The sequence below is a fragment of the Acyrthosiphon pisum genome, chromosome A2 (assembly GCF_005508785.2).
Source record: "Acyrthosiphon pisum isolate AL4f chromosome A2, pea_aphid_22Mar2018_4r6ur, whole genome shotgun sequence".
In the NCBI taxonomy this organism is placed as follows: domain Eukaryota; kingdom Metazoa; phylum Arthropoda; class Insecta; order Hemiptera; family Aphididae; genus Acyrthosiphon; species Acyrthosiphon pisum.
In genome coordinates, this window is record NC_042495.1 from 11,722,267 (window position 1) to 11,739,577 (window position 17,311).

The following is a 17,311-nucleotide window of genomic DNA, read 5'->3' on the forward strand; positions in this document are numbered from 1 at the left end:
ACGATAATTTATTGATTGATGGTAAAATTATAGTTTGATAACCTGTTATTACCTTGATCCGTCCAAACCGAAGGGAAAATAGCTATCGTTATCTACTGTATAGGTCGTTTTATGATCGATGACGATATTGAACAGTATAGTTAGTTTGTTCAACGACCCGAAAAAGTGCAAAATATTTCGAAAAAAGTCTTTTATCCGTAATTTTAGATTCTGAGTGAACGATAAATATATTGATTTTACATTGATGTGTGTTTTTTTATTTTTTTTTGTGTCTGTCATTACCTCTTAGAACAGTAAAAGTACTTAAATTTTCTTCAACAGTATCTTTTCTGATAGGAAAGTGAATCTAGTTGATATTTTGGGGGGTCAAAAGTAAAAATTTCCCACTAGTTTTAAAAAGCTTCGTGAAAAACAAAAGAAAAATTAAGAAAAAACGGGAATTTTTACGCAAAATTGATTTTTCACAAAATCGACTTTGGTTTTTGGTGTAATTTTTAAATGAATGACCGTAGATACATGAAATTTCCACTGGTTGTTTATATTTCCATTTTCTATGAATGATGAAATTTTAAAAATATTTTGATTTGATTTGGGGACATTTTCAGTTTCCAATTTTATTAGTTTTTTTTTCTATGAATGTCAATAAAACATTATTTGTTGAGTAAAAATACTTGAAAATTTAATACAAGGCTCCTACTATATTAAAATATAAAAAATCCTTAGTCATAGTTTTTTTTTATTAGCATTTAAAGTTCAAATATTGACAAAATATGGAAAAATCACGAAGATTAGCAAATTATTTTGAGTTAAGAATTCGTAAAAATGTTTCTTTTTAAATCTAAAACTTTCAAATGTAATATAAGATTCCTTATAAGATTATCTACCTTTATCAAAAAAAAAAAAATGTCTATAAGAAAGTCAAATTAAATTTTTATGAGCGTTTGAAATTCAAATTTTTACAACATTAGATATTCATTCGATTTCTCATGTAGCGATTTTCTTATTTTGTTGTAATTCAAAAATGAATAACTGTAGATACATGAAAATTTCACTGAAGGTTTATTTTATCAATTTTTATACTTGATAAAATTTCCAAAATATTTTGACTTATTTTGAGCTGTTTACGGACAATTTCATATTTCTATTTTTTTATTCTTTTTTATCTATAAATATCAATAAAGTTTTATCTGTTGGGCCAAAAAGTGTAAAAATTTAATTTAAGGCTCCTGAAGATATATTGTTACAATAGCAGTTGAAAAATATTAAAAATACATAGGTACAATTTTTTTTATAAGCATTTAAAGATGGAATTTTGAAAAAATTTATCAAATTTAAAATTGAATAATTATTTTGTAGTTAAAAATTTATAAAATGTTATATATAACTTTTATATCTAAGGATTGAAAATTTATAACAAGATTTCACGTAAATAGTTAATTCTGTTACCAAAAAATCTAAAAAATACATAAACACAATTTATTTTTATAGTCATTTTAAGTTCAAATTTGAACAAAATTACATATTAAAAAACCTAGAATAATTATTTTAGTTATTTTGTTGTGATTGTATAATATTATTCGTGGGTACTTGAAACTTCTAAAGTATACTATTTTATATCTATGATAGTATCACGGTGTGTTTCCATTTAAAAATAAGGGTTTATTTTATAAAGTAATCCACAAAATTAAACAAGAACAATTTTAATAAATTGTATAATTACAATTTATATCATCTAAATTTGTTGATACATCAATAATATCTTCTAATAAGTTATAACATTAGTTAAAGCGAAGGTTTTCTTGATGTAGGTAGGTAGTTGTTGTGACGATGGGAAAAATAAATAACGCTGTAGATATGTTGTACCTAATACATTTATAATATGTAATTTATTATTATTGATCTTTTTTTTTTTTATAAAGGAAACATGATTAAAAACAATGCTGTGGAAACTTTTAAAAAAATATTACAATTTAGATTGGTTATAAAAAATAAAATGAAAAACGTACCTACACGAAACATGATTTTACATACCTATATACCTACATTTGTATTGGTATCTAGTATTAATTATTGTGATCCACCATAATTATCTTACTGCCATACGGAACTACATTCTTTTTTTAGTTTTTATCACCATTGATTTATTTTCTCAACAGTAAATCTGTACAGAAATTGAACAGTAATTGTATTGCTGGGAAAATCAAATGCAGTGGTTTTCTTTTGCCTGCTGCTTTAGGGAGCACACGGTTCTAAGTTTTAACTGACGACGGAGCTTGACAACACTGCCGCCGCGCCGCATAATCACCCTCGGCCATACTGTTCCCGCATAAGGATACAACCACAAAACAATTTTGTGACATTTTTGAAGAGCGAAGTTTACACAAAAGAACATTTCCCTACTTAGAATGTGTTGCGGGTTTATTGTACCTACGGGCACGGATATTGTATTATCAAATGTTCAAAAGTATAAGTTTTAGAACATAATGATAGAACCGTTGAAATATTACTGAACTATATAATAGTTATTATGCACATTGCACATGATAACGAACAAATATTTTTATTATTTAAAGTTTAGCTGATAATCCAAACTTTAAAATAAATAAATAAAACCACGTGTATTCTAATAAACGTTGCTACAATATGTTATTCATATACCACTTTAGCATAGTACATATACTGCTATACTACCTAAATAGTTAAGTACATATTATTAAATTTTAAATAGAATAATATTACTCTACGAAACAGGTACAATTATATTTATCATAAGATAATTAATTTCCTTACTATCCAATAAAACGTGTTAAATGTATGTACAAACAACAATACTATATAATTATGTTCAAATAATAAACTTATTTAAATTGTTGATGAGTACCTATCTCGTAGAGTTGGATCATGGATGATATTTTGTTTTGTATAAATATGTCATATCATTCGTTAAATCATTTTTTAAACTATTGTGTCATCTTCAGAAATCAGACGGCTCTGAGGGCCCGAGTGAGGGGTGGGGCCCTGTGGGCTTAGCTCATTTAAAAGTTATCCTAGTCCCACAATATTTGTTTGGATATTTGTTTAAAACATGTATGCGAATATCTCAATATTTTATTGCTTTAAAATGTAATATAATAACAAAAATCTACATATTACTTATTAAAATAATAAGTATTAATATATAATATTACTTATTACTCTCAAACCAAGATCATAAAATACCTGTATACTTCAAATAACTTGAGATTATTAGACGGTAATCTTTTCCTTTTTTTTGTATTGAAACTTTGGTCGGCGAGAGTTTGGATAAACACTGACCCGAAATGCATCACGTTCGGGTACATTTAAACATCCTCACAAATAAATAAATTGTTTAAAAAAAACCTTAGAAGAATGTTTGGTATGTCCATTTCGCATATTATATAATATACACGTACGGTCGAGTCTCGATAACTCGAATCTCAAGGGGAATAAAAATGAATTCGATTTATTTTATTTTTCGAGTCGTATACCTCAAACACGACTTACAAACACTTCAAGGGACGAGTTCGAGTTTTCGAGGTTTTCGAGTTATCAATATTCAAGACTCGGATGTATAACATTATGACGTATCATACCATTATATGGACCCATTCACATACGACTAAAACAATAATATTATGTCTCACAGATTAAAGCACGTTCAATTCTAAACATAGGTATTGGCACAACAACGGCTCTATTATTTTAATATCGTTTTATTCAATGAAATAGGTAAGTAATAGATATTGACTATAGATGTTTGACTTCATGGCCCACAGAGCCGGTTTAGCGCACGATGCCTAGTGATTTATTTTATAGGCACATCATCATCGTCTGATCGCATCATGTGAAAGTTTCGCTATCCGTAGGTATATATGTACGTAGGCTTACATTATAGTAACATAACAACAATAATATTATGTAGAATTAAATGCCCGTTATTTGTTTTAAAATAAAGTAATATTGTACTATGATGAAAATAATGTTTAATTCGTAAAAATTGTCGTTTTAAGCTGGCAAGTTTGACATAATAATATTTTAACTGCATAAGATAATTGGCCGTCACGTGTGTGGTGACCCTCAGACCGTATCTATTTGGTGACTATCAGTTGGCGTAATTACGGTGAAGGGCTGTTTTGAATCATCAAATTGCCTGCGGCTTGTGTGATAAAAAAATAATGTATTTCTACCGAAATTGTTTTTTACAGTTTTTCCACACTAGAATATTATAAATAATAAACACGAGGTGAGTAATTTACGACACAAAATAATTGACACAATGAACTCGATTTGACGGTCGTGACGTCACACACGCACAGTGGTTTTTCGACCCGACAAATATTCAACCATTTTTAATGAACTGACATTACGCTATATAACCAATATAAATAAATCTAATATCTAGATTATGTCACACTTTTTTCTATGTCACTTGACATAATAGTTGGGCTTATAGTAGGTATACCTATGTACCTATAGTATATCTACTTGCAACATGTTTTGGCGATCTTGTATATAAATTCGGGTGTTTTGTGAAAACAACAATAAAGTTAAAACACTTTTTATGTATTTTATTTTATCGCTATCTCGTGCCCACGTGGATTCGGTACGAGGGGGCAATAAAAAAATAATAACGAATTGTCAAACAAGGAGATTAGACTCTGGATGTGCACCTTAATACATAATATTACATATTATATGCGAATAATAATAATTCGGAGTGATGAACGACTTGGAAACATAACATTATCCCGACTGATATTCTCGGGACACATCTTACACGCGGTTGTTACATTTAGTAGGTAGGTAACGTGCAAGCTGTTAACAAACCGCACAGAGTTTGAATTTAAGTTATAGTGGTTACATGTGGTTGCTATATTGTGGTTGTTACTTTAAATTTAATTCATAATTTCATCGTATTATTATGAATAATTCATTGTTTCGGTGAGAAAGAAACCTATAAAAAAAAAACCGTCATTTTCTCGTGGAACGGAGATTTTTTTTTCGTTTTGTTTTGTTTCGGAAAACCTTATTATACGTATAAAATTATTACACAAATGTACTAAACTAATTTTGTTTCTGCATATGTACATCACAGCTGAACGTATATCACAATATATATGTTATTATTTTATGTTTTCGTTTCATTTATTCCAAGTTTGTTCGCACGTTCGGGTAACTTTTTTACAGTAAGTATACACAGCTGTAAATAATAAACTTTTCCATTCATTATTATACTACGATTTGTTTTCATATACATGTATACTGCAGTGCTCAGACTGTTTAATTACATGCTGAAACGGGGCACGACGATTAAGTAGATCTAACGATCGTCCTCACATTATCAGTTTGAACTTTTAGTATTCCACGGACGAGTATTTTTTTTTTTTAAAGATTAAGAAATCCAATAAAAAAAAAACATTTTAAATTAAATTAAATTTTTTTTTAATATGTAAATTAAATTTTTTAGTTATTTAAGTGATTTCAAAGAAGATTTTTTTTATAGACTATTTATTTTAATAACTGTCTAAACATTATGTTAGATCTAGACGACCGTGAGTTGTCGTCGCAAACCTCGAAATCGGTGTACAAGATTTAAAAATTGGCACCATTACTATTGGAGTCTTAATATCGTTGCGCATATATCGTTGACGCACTGCAGTGATGAGTAAATACTCGCGACGAAAAGTAATTATTTACAGGTAGTTGGTAAAAAAAAAATATCGTAATTTATTATTAAAAAATTATCAAAAGCCGTAAGATTTATGATCTCCATATAATTTTTTAATTTTAATACGTACCCACAAATATATATTTTATCACGAGTGTGTATAAAACTATAGAGTTGTAAAAAAAATGTGTCCTCTCACCACCTCATCGAGTGGTTTAATCGACGATAAAAGTTTAATTGACCGGTTAAACATATCATAATAACAATAAAACCTTGAATGGTATAACAGTATTATAATTTATAATATTGTTATTTATAACAGACAGTGTGGTCACTTGGTTCGTCCGTTATCTATAGGTACATTGGTAGGTACTTAATAATGTTACGCCAAAAATAAATTGCCAAAAATATTTGATGAATGCAATCCACAAGGAGAACGCATAAATAAGTAATAACACATAAATTATAACGTTACGATTAATAGCTGATGGAACAAGTCGTAACTAATATTAATTTTTGCGTGCAAAATAATTAATTATAATATAGTCATTTTTATATGATAACAGCCTACAGCGGTGTGAAATTAGTGACACGCACAAACATATGTACTAACTAGATTTATTATTATGACTTATATTAATTGCATAATATAATACACCTATATATTTGTATTGCGTTGACTTATTAACATAATTTTATTACGTCTATATTTTAATTACATTTAAAACGAAGAAAAATTAATACCTACCTCAAGTGTGAAGTGATTGTAATATTTTAAACCAACTATCAAAGCGTCCTAATTATTTTAGAATTTACTGCATAACTTAATATATAGATGACAATATTATGGATTAGTCAAAATATTTTGGCAGCTATTATTTCTAATAAAATAATAAATTATTTATTATACTTGTAATTTAAAAACCATATTAAGTTAAACACATTTTCAATGCACAAACTTAACTTCAAACCATTTAAATAGGTACCTATACGCAATGATCAAAATTGTATTTAACTATTTCTAGTGAATATATTGTTATAGTGTGCAATGGCTAAAATTATATTTGTTTAGTAAATATGTTTTGGAATTATAATAAAATTAATGTTTTCATATCATTCATTTTTTATAACATTTTGCCAAAATATTTGCCAATGGCAACAAAATACGCCAATCACATGCGTTAAATCGAGTAAATAGAAAAAATAGGTAAGAAAACATATAGCATTTAAGCTGCTATATTATGCTATTGCTATATCTCAATGATTTTAAAACTCAGGAAATTAGTTTGATCACTAAAAATCATTTATTTTAATATGTGAAAATAATCGCAAACGTGAAAATGTATTAATACAATTATGTAACGTGGTGTTATTTGATTCATACGGAACGTTAATATTTTGTTTCACAATAATATTATGTCATCAAATTTAGTAGCCACTATGAATTTTTTTTTTTAATGACGACTTTCAGGAGTGTTTGGAAATTTTCATATTATCCTATTTTAACGTTGTATATAATAAGGTCTAGTTAACTCCAAAAAGATAATATTTGATTTTCTCAATATAGTTACGTCATATTCAGTCAAAAATATATAATTCACTGACGACCGTTGAAAATATGCTGAAGAAAATATAATTATTTTAATGTACGATTTAGAATTATTTTGTTTGTAATACATTGATTAACAATTATTTACCTATAGTATTGATTTTAATATTATACTTTCAAAATATTAATATCGATTATACAATGCATTCACGCAATCACGCCACTATATTCTGCACATGAGTGAATGAAAAATGATCTATATAATAACCTACAAGATATTTTAATTTTTATATATAATATTACATCCAAATTACAATATTTAATTTAATTTATAGAAATTAATAGTTCATTGGTAATTCCAAATTCTGTGAAATAACTAAATTTAAATCAGAAAGATTGTCAAGCAACTATAATATGTTTAAGCAAGATGAAATTAGGAACTTAAAGCTATATTTTTTTTAATAATCAAGCAATAAAAGTATAAAACTAACTTGATATTGACATCCAAAAAAATATAAAAGTAAAAAGTAAATAAAAAATATAAAATATAAATTTAAAAAGTTATCATGATAAATATATTAACGAATATAACTATTTTTCATAAATGTTGTTTCGCATAATCACTTCTATAATAATTATTATAATAAAAAAAAAACTTCTAAGAAATAAAGAATTTCCGAGAAAAACAATGCTTATCTTTAAAAATGAAGTCTCAATCTGTATCTACGACGTAGATAACTCAAATATTATATTTAATTGGCAACTATTTTTCGGTGATTGAATGATCGTAAATCTGAATAGTGGTATGATATATACAAAGGTATACAACAGATATTATAAAATCAACATGACACACAGACGGTAAATATCAATAGCATAAATATTTCTATGTACCTATAAAAATGTAAATATTATGGTTAAAGAGTTCCAATACCTATGTGTAGCCGTGTAGGACGTAGGTATATACATAACACCCGGTAAAAATTAAAACTATTATAGATAGGGCTGCGATTCAATGCACTAAAAGTCTTAAAATTCACTATTAATTCCAAAAAAATGCATCAAGTCTTATTGAAATTAAGAACTATGATTCTAATTTTTTTAACAAACTAATTTACAAATACTAATAAGATAAAACCGAAAAATATACTTCATAAAATGTGTATACAAATTTTTAATTATAAAACATTATTAGAAATATCAAACAAATTAATAAAAGAAGACAACGACTTAATAGTAGCAAAAATTCAAAAAAATTGGGTGGTTGGCCCAATAACACAATAACACACACAGTATATTATTTATTAATAGCTAGGTTAGTAGTGTAAACAATAATTACAATCAGTGCATTGGAATATTTATGGGTGCTTATTTTAAATTGCCACTCTTTAGTACATTTCTACCCAATAAAAATGTATTTCATAGGCTCTTTACTGAAATGATACCATTTAATTTAATTTGACTTCCTCTCATATAAAAAATAAAATTAGGGAAACTCGTCGCTTTGATGTATATTTTATGTCGGGTGAAGGCACATTGTGGTAGGTCAAACAGTAATTATGATTATATAATATTACAAGCGGTTTTTAACTTCTGAAACAATACCGACGAACCATAGACCTGGATATGTTATATAAATAATTTAAATTTGAATTTATTTTTACTTATTATTTAAATGATAAAACTAATTAAATGTATATAAATATTTTGAAAATGTAATGTTGAATAGCAAATAATAATATACCCGAAAAGTTTAAAATTTCATTTCCCTAACGAAAAATATTTTTTTTTAATTAGAAAAAATAACAAAAATTGTTTTTTTTTCGTTTGAAATTTTTTAAATTATTGTGCTTTTGTATTTATGATATTTTTAGATTTCTATATGAATATCTTAGGATGAATCTTGTATTACATTTTAAATCCTTTGGTAGTAGAATTGAAAATGTTATACATTGTACTGAAAAATAATGAACATATTTTCGTGAATTATATGCATATTTTATCAACATTTCAGCTTTTAAACATTTTACACTTTAACAAAAAAACGGTTCGTACGTATTTTTTAAATAGTGCGTTATAAAAAAAACTCTGCACTTATTTACTTTTTAATTCCCAATTTACCAACTTATTCCGATTTGCTACCAGGAACTACTATCAAAGTTAATGATAGAAGCAATTTATCTGCTCCGGAAGGTGATGACAGATACAAAAAAAGAAAAACCATATACTTCATTATAAAATTTATTGACATTCGTCGAAGCGTTCAGAATCTAAAAGCTGTGATATAAAGTTGTAAATTATTAAAAGAAACCTTTGGTGTCATATTTAAATTGTCCGTTTTTCTGTCAGTCTGGCACTACCTACACTCACGAGGTTGGTCCATTTTCATGTAAAATTTCCTCTAAAATAAAGAAATGTATTTTCCATTTTCCTACATACATCTTTTTTATACAAGAAACGTGTCAATTTCCTCGAAATATTAAAATAATTTTATATTAAATCATATAAAAATAATATATTCTTTTATAATCATTATTTCTGATTTAATTTTATATATTTATAGACTATTGTTATAGCTATAGCCGGCATTAACAGCCTTAACTGTATTGACTATTGAGTATTATAAAAACAATCGATTCATTGATTGAGAGCAATATTATTATTTATAAAGATGATATGCACATTTCTACGGGCGTACGTTTTTAGGTTTTTTGTCTAGTTAATTATATAAAAATTATTAAACGACCATAACATTACTGAATATCAATTTTAAAAATAGTTTTAAAAAGCCAATGAATTTAAAACAACTCTATTGCCCGTTGGGTCCGGAGCCGCCGCCCCAAAATTGGTATTTAAACCATGTTAAATTTTATATTTTTACATGATGACAAAAAAAAACTATATTTTTTGTATCATAATACTATCGTTCTTATTATGCGAAGGTTGCCAATTACCACTGTAATTAATATTATATACATTTCCGAAAATTAAAATAACCATATTTTTCTCGGAAAATTGGAAAAATTACTGAATTAAATAGTTTTTAGAATAACACATTTTCTATAATATTTATTCACAAGTACTGGCATAGTGTTAAGAAAATTATCTGGATCCCGCATAAATATGTATGTATTATAGGTTTATGATATTATTACCACCACCATGGAAAGAATATCGATATCATCACAATACGATTTCCAATGGCGAAAATGTGTATTTACTATGGACGCATATATTTGAATAATTAATATGGCTTGAAACAATAATAAGTTCGCTGAAAAGCCATGAAAATATTTAAAAATAAACAATTAATCGATCTGGACTCTTAGAATAATAATTATTCAGTAATATTACTAAACCTGAGTGAGATAGTTATGCCAAAAAAGAATTACGCTTTATATTAAACTTTCACTTTACCCCACACTTCGTCACCCATAGGATAGTGACATAGTGTTGTATTATTTTTCTGAATTTTACTATAAAAAATATGAAATTAAAAAAAATTTAATCTTGCTCTGCTGTATAGTATGTTTGGAGTTATTTTTTAAAATATCTAAAATCACAAATCAGTATGGAGAACAATAGTGAAATGGATTAATTTTAACTAGGGTCTACCCGATAGAGGTACTAAACCTAATAGTATATATTTTAGTTGGAAATCTCATGTTTACAGATATTCATTTTTGAATAACTTTAAAAATATATGTTTCTTGTAGATGACTGCTTTGGTTTGTAATTATTTCGTAATTTTTTTATTGTTTTTTCATGTTGATTTTCGTCTTTTGCTGGAATTTTTACTTTTGACCCTTAAAACAACAAAATAGATCCAATTTGTCCAGAAACAGCTAATTTTGAAGGTTTCATTAGAAAATTATTTTTTTGCTGTAAAAAAAGTCTAAAAAACACAAATACCACACATTCACATCATTGTAAAACTAATATAGCTCAGAATCTAAAATATACATTTTCAAAATATAAAAATGGTAGGTACCTAATTTTTTTTAAGTGGATCGCCATGATAATACGGGGAAAATTATTTTGAAAATCACTATTTTTAACAGTATAATTAATAACAAACATGCTTTGGTAAATTTAAAAAATGTACACGATACTCGAATTTTGAACGTATATAGATACGATTAGTTATTTAATTTTTTGCCACTACAGTTAAACTGAAATGCATAATATTTCCTATTTTATAATAATTCCTATTGATATATTAATTAAAATGTATTCAAATTAACACGAGGCTATGATATTATACCAAAATGATAAATTCTAGATATTTTTAGTTAGTGCCATGAGCACTCTAGTAAATTAATATTTAAAATGGATTTTATTATTGTGTAGTGCTTTTTTATTTTAAGTGAATTAAAATGTATACAATACATAATATTTATCGTATTATTGAAAATTGATGTTCAATCATTCTGGAAAAACTTTAATTCATTCTCAAAACGAATTTAATCATTTAAAAACACTAAATAGGTACATATTATACTATATAGCCATATAGGTAATAAATAAATAAGAACTTTAAAAATGATGAAAATATGAACAGTGCTTCGTAGTTTAATCAAAAAATAAAACAGATAAGGAAGTTTCAAAGAAATATATTTTGCAGATTTCATAGCAGACACCTGATTAAGAATTAAATTCAACAAATATTTGACGAGTTGTAAATAATTTAAAACAAATATTATGTATAGCTTACGTAGTATAAAAACATAAATAGAATTGGAAACAAAAAAAAATAATTATAAATATAAAGATATGCAATTCAATCATGGACGAAGAAATATTATTCTACGCGGAAGATCTTTTTCATTAAAATGAACCCTATTGTCTTGACAATATTTAAGTGAATATCATTTTTCTAACTGCTTTTGCAAAGACAAAAATTTGTTTGATTTAAATCGAAACTTTTAGTTGTACCACAGCAATCAAAATGTCTTCCTGATGTAAATAATAAATCAACATAATAATTCATATTACAGAGTTCTCAACCATCTATTTGCGATTAAATAATATTATGACGGATATTACGTATTTTCAATTCAGTACTATAACGCCCTCTCAAAGACATTCGTGGCAAATACCCAATTTATATTAATTGTTTGCCAGTAGGTAATAGTGGTATAATAAATTGTATACTTATACTACCTAGTATAAGCGTGTGCACGGGGTAGTCATGATAGGCACTTGACTACTCTGCGAACTCTCCTCTCAATATTTAAAATTATCATGATAATAGAGAAGAGGTTACCTTATTCTAATTAGTTTTTACAACTTAAGCGTGAATATGAATATAATATTATGTATGTGTGTGTATTAACGTGTGTCGACAGAAATGTCTAGGCATGCTTATGTTAACTAGTACTAATATTATATTGTTAATGATTTTGAGCATCTTTAATTCAATAATTCAATTTATTACATTAAACATTTTAATTAAATTAATGTACCTATATTTATTAATACATAATATGCGTATAGCCGTATAGGTATTATAATTATAATATTTATAATAAATATTATATAATGCACAACATATTATATAGTGTTATTGCACAGTGATCACCGAATGAAGATATATTTTATATATGAATGAAAGTTTTCGGTTGACCGTTAACGTAAACATATACCCAATTTTTCCGGGGAATAACTGAACTTAAGTTACAAGTTACTGTAACGACATTTTAAAATTATTTATACGTAATTAAAGTTACATTTTTTTTAGATATCTATTAAAGTTACTATGTTACTCATGGCTATATTTTTTTTCATATATTTTAAAAACAATTTGATAATTTACATATGTTATATATAAATATATCATATAAGTACGATTAACTAACGGTAATATTTTTGTAATAACTATTAATTATTATACAGACAATTCTATTTTTTTAAGTGATAATTTGGATAATACATTGCTTTTTAAACTATATTTAAATAAAAACAAAGAATAAAATATGTTATACAATTATTGTTCTTAAATTTTCATTAGCCGTCACTTAGTTATGACGTACTGACAATATAGTAAGACTTTTAAGTTTTGGTAATGTTTTTCATGTAAAAAGAAACTTTGATTGTAACGAGGTAGTTTTTTTTAACTCCAAACAAAATATGAACTGACCAAATAAAAAAAAAGTAATTCAAGAATAACTTTTTTACAATTTTGAAAGGTAATTCGTAGGTAATATTAATGAAATACCAAAAAAAAGTAACTTCCCCAATACTGCCTATAGCCTTATTGATAAGGATTTTAAAAAAAGGCAAAAATGTATTTAGTTACTGTTTTTCTGTTCCTTTCTTGAGTTGGTATGTACATACATTTTATTGCTTAAACACAATCATTTACCATTTTTTAATATATAAGATTTCATTAAGTTTTTATGACATTATGACAATGTCAGGGAATCTTTACAAAATAAAAATATAAATACTATGGCATTAGCCAAAGGGTGGGGCCCTTGGCCAGCCCCCCCGGGCGAGCCACTGGATTGGGCCCCACGTACGACTGAAACGCATATACCCAAACTGTATTGATGATATTCTAACGTTGAAAAAATACTAATAATATTGTAATGTAACAAAATATTACCTGGCTACTGATGTTAAAAAAAATAAAAAAATACTAATAACATTGTAATGATCGACAATCGCAGTGTATATAATAATATAGGTACCTAATACGACCGTGTACGATAATACCTAATAATATGGCGTATAATAATGGGAGGTACTCACGGGTAAAGTGCACTCGTTGGGGCAGAGCAACGACGAGGAGGGAACACGTCGGAAACAAGACTTACGACAGCCGAACGACGATCCGTACGACTCTCGCGTGCGAATCATACTGTACTTACACGAAAGACACGAGAGGCGCTCAAGCTCAACTGCACCAGCGGTCGGTGACCATAGTAGCCGCGGCCGACGCCGAAGACCACGTGCGCGAATCGGACGGGTAGGAGGAGACACCATTACGGTTGTAGTTATTGTCTCGTCGTTATTATATTATTATTATTATTATTGTTGTTATATAATAACCGTCGTCGGAGCTGCTGTTATCGCCGAGTGTGTGCAGTTCAATAATGATAATAATATCTGTTTTGGATTCCGGATCGACCTTGACCGGTGGACCGCGCTGCAGACAAGGTTGGGGGAAGCGAATACGATTGCGGTGGAAAACGATCATGTTTATAGTAATACTACCTATTAGTATTATTATCATCATCATAATCGTCCGATATAATAATATTGTCTCGCGCACCGCGAGAGTCGTGCGGGGAAATCGGACAACTCGTACGGATTTAATTATTTTTCATCGAGACTGAGGCAAAAATATTTTGATTTATTATCGAAGTATGTACTTACGCATACCAAGTATATCTTCTACTATAAAATATGTAAATGTTTTTTTTTACTATATGTATACAATTATATTGAATATCATAGTATCATACAATATACAATTTACATTTACCTACCTTCTAAAAATATTTTAATCTAGGGTATCAATATATAAATATTTAATATTAAAACTTTTCGAAACATATTCAGATCATGTAGGTACACATGTATTACATGACATTGTAATTTATAAAAATATATAAGAGCACATAAATCAAAATTAAAAGAGTAAAAAATGCATGTTTTATGATTATAGGTACAACTAGTTTTACAATAATACATGAATAATTAAATACATTTTATGTTAATTATTTCTCCGATTCATTCAAACTTAAATTTACTTTATTCTAGGGTTCGGTGATTAATCAAAAAAACCAGTTTAAAAATCTAATGATGTGCACACGGCGTGAATTTCATTAGATTTCATAAATATTTCAACGTGACATTACAATATTATTGTTTCGAGACCTATTTATGATATTTTATAGAGTTTTTCAGTAAACGCGTTGTGAGCTTACACCGATTTATAATTAATAAAATTGATGTCCGTGTAAAATATTATAATAGTTATGTATATACACTATTCTAATTCTATATATAGTATATTATGCTCTCCGCAGAAATTAAAAAAAAAAATGTCACCGAAAAACCAATCGAGATATTCTCTACGAAGATTATCTTCATAAGTTGGACGATAACATATAAGTGCGAAGACCCACATAACAGTAATTAAATCGACGGTTTGCTACGTCATTGTTAGCGCGTAAGACAAAGATATTTTCCTCTATGGCTCTATTATCTGTGTTTCCTCAATTAGAATCGAAGGGAATTGTACCAGCGCATTCAGTATTCAACGTGATAACCGAGTCCGGATCTCGTTTGTTTCTTCTCTTAATTATTTTCGTCTCCTCTATTGATTATATTTGTAGTAAAGAGTTAACCTACGTGTTCTGGATTTTATTAGACGAAATTCGACAAACTTCGATTCGCCTGGGATTGACTTCTTGCGCTCTATAATGCCTAGATACAGTTATTGGTTCGTTCGGTTCTTGAATGTGGCGCTGTTGTTTGCCAATATAGACACATAAGGTGGATCAGTCGGGTCCAAAACCGTTTTATGAGTTAAGCTGCTCACTGCAGACTATATAAAAATGCAGACCCTGACTATAGGACAGTTGATCAGATTCATAAACTTAATTCTTTAGACGATGGCAGTTGGAACATTTGGAAATAAGTTCATCGAGGATTGATCGAAATTATTGAAGTTGATGCTCCGAGAATAGTTGAACGACTAAATTAGTATCCAAGTTCTTTCGGCACCAATATTACCTTTATTTAACCTTTTTACGACTGCTCCACTATCAATAATGATGAGTATAACTAGAATATTATAATAAAAAATATATACAATAGTAAATAATAATAATCAATACTTCCGTTGTACCTACACGAGGCCAAGTATTCTAATGTTTTTTGTATTATTTATTGCTATAAATAACTTATATGTATAAAATATTTTTTTCTTTAAATGTGTATACTGTATATGCTATATGCATACAATATTTATTACCTATATGTCATTATTATACTTTATATTTTGCTTGTACCTAGCATTGAAAAAATCCAAAAGGCATTAACTTTATTAAATAAATAAAAAAAAATTGCGATTTTATAGCTACCTATACTTGTTTGATTTTGTGTAAAGGAAAGTAAAGTTTCGTTAAACGCATATATATATAGTTATACACTTATACGTACTACGTAGTTCTGACTTCTTATGATGAATACAAAATAGAAAAGTATATAGACAATACTTTAAGACACCCAAACACGTACCTATATAGTAATATAGTGTTGAAAATATGCTTGCAATACATTATTATTAAAAACAGCACAATATTTCCAGAGATCTGTTTGCAGCAAACAATCATTTCGATGACTGTGTATATTATATTGTTAATAGTTTGTATTAATATATAATATGATATTGACAAGATAAAAAACCAGAGTTTAACTCTAGTGTCAAATGAACCTCTCTCAGTAATTAGTATTAAACATAATATAGTACGTATTATTAATTATAATCTCATGCAGAGTGTACTCGTACCTATTCAAAACGAACACAATAATCATCTGGATTTAGTTACCAACATTTCGATTTTTAATTAAAATTAGCTTTACATTGGTTATTGCGATACCTATGCCGCATAATGTAATATTATATTATAATGTAATAAAAATTAATTTTACTGATCGAGCTTGCATGTAATATTAACATGAATTTGATTTTGTTTATTTTTGCAACTTTACATTTACTGATATTATATTTTTATATAAATACAATATTAGCGATTACCCTATTACTCATTACAGCAATAGTACTTTTGATGTTCAGCAACTTGAATAACGAATGTGAATCGGAAATGAATGTTAATTATGTTTTAAAATATTGAATAAAAGTACTAAAATATATATTAATTTAAAAATCGTATTTTTAAAATTAAAATTTCAAGTAATAACTAGATATATACTCCAGTATATGGAAAAATTAATAAACCTTTTTTTATAATTAATGTGTAACTGCTTATTGGATTGTTATAAATTTACAATATTATATTATATTAAATTAAAATTTGTATTTTACCTTCATAAAATGA

General features: G+C 27.2%; 1 protein-coding gene across 4 annotated transcripts in view; it reads right to left on the bottom strand.

Annotated features, from left to right (window-relative positions):
* Positions 1 to 14,150, bottom strand: part of LOC100159355 (pyrokinin-1 receptor) — a 65,871-nt gene extending 51,721 nt beyond the window's left edge. For 3 of the 4 annotated variants that reach the window (XM_008188007.3, XM_016807048.2, XM_029490905.1), the window contains exon 1: positions 13,992 to 14,150. The gene's annotated coding sequence lies outside the window, so the exon portion shown is untranslated. The remainder of the gene's footprint in view (positions 1 to 13,991) is intronic. The other variant, XM_008188009.3, reaches the window with a different exon arrangement.
* Between the last annotated feature and the right edge of the window lie 3,161 nt (positions 14,151 to 17,311).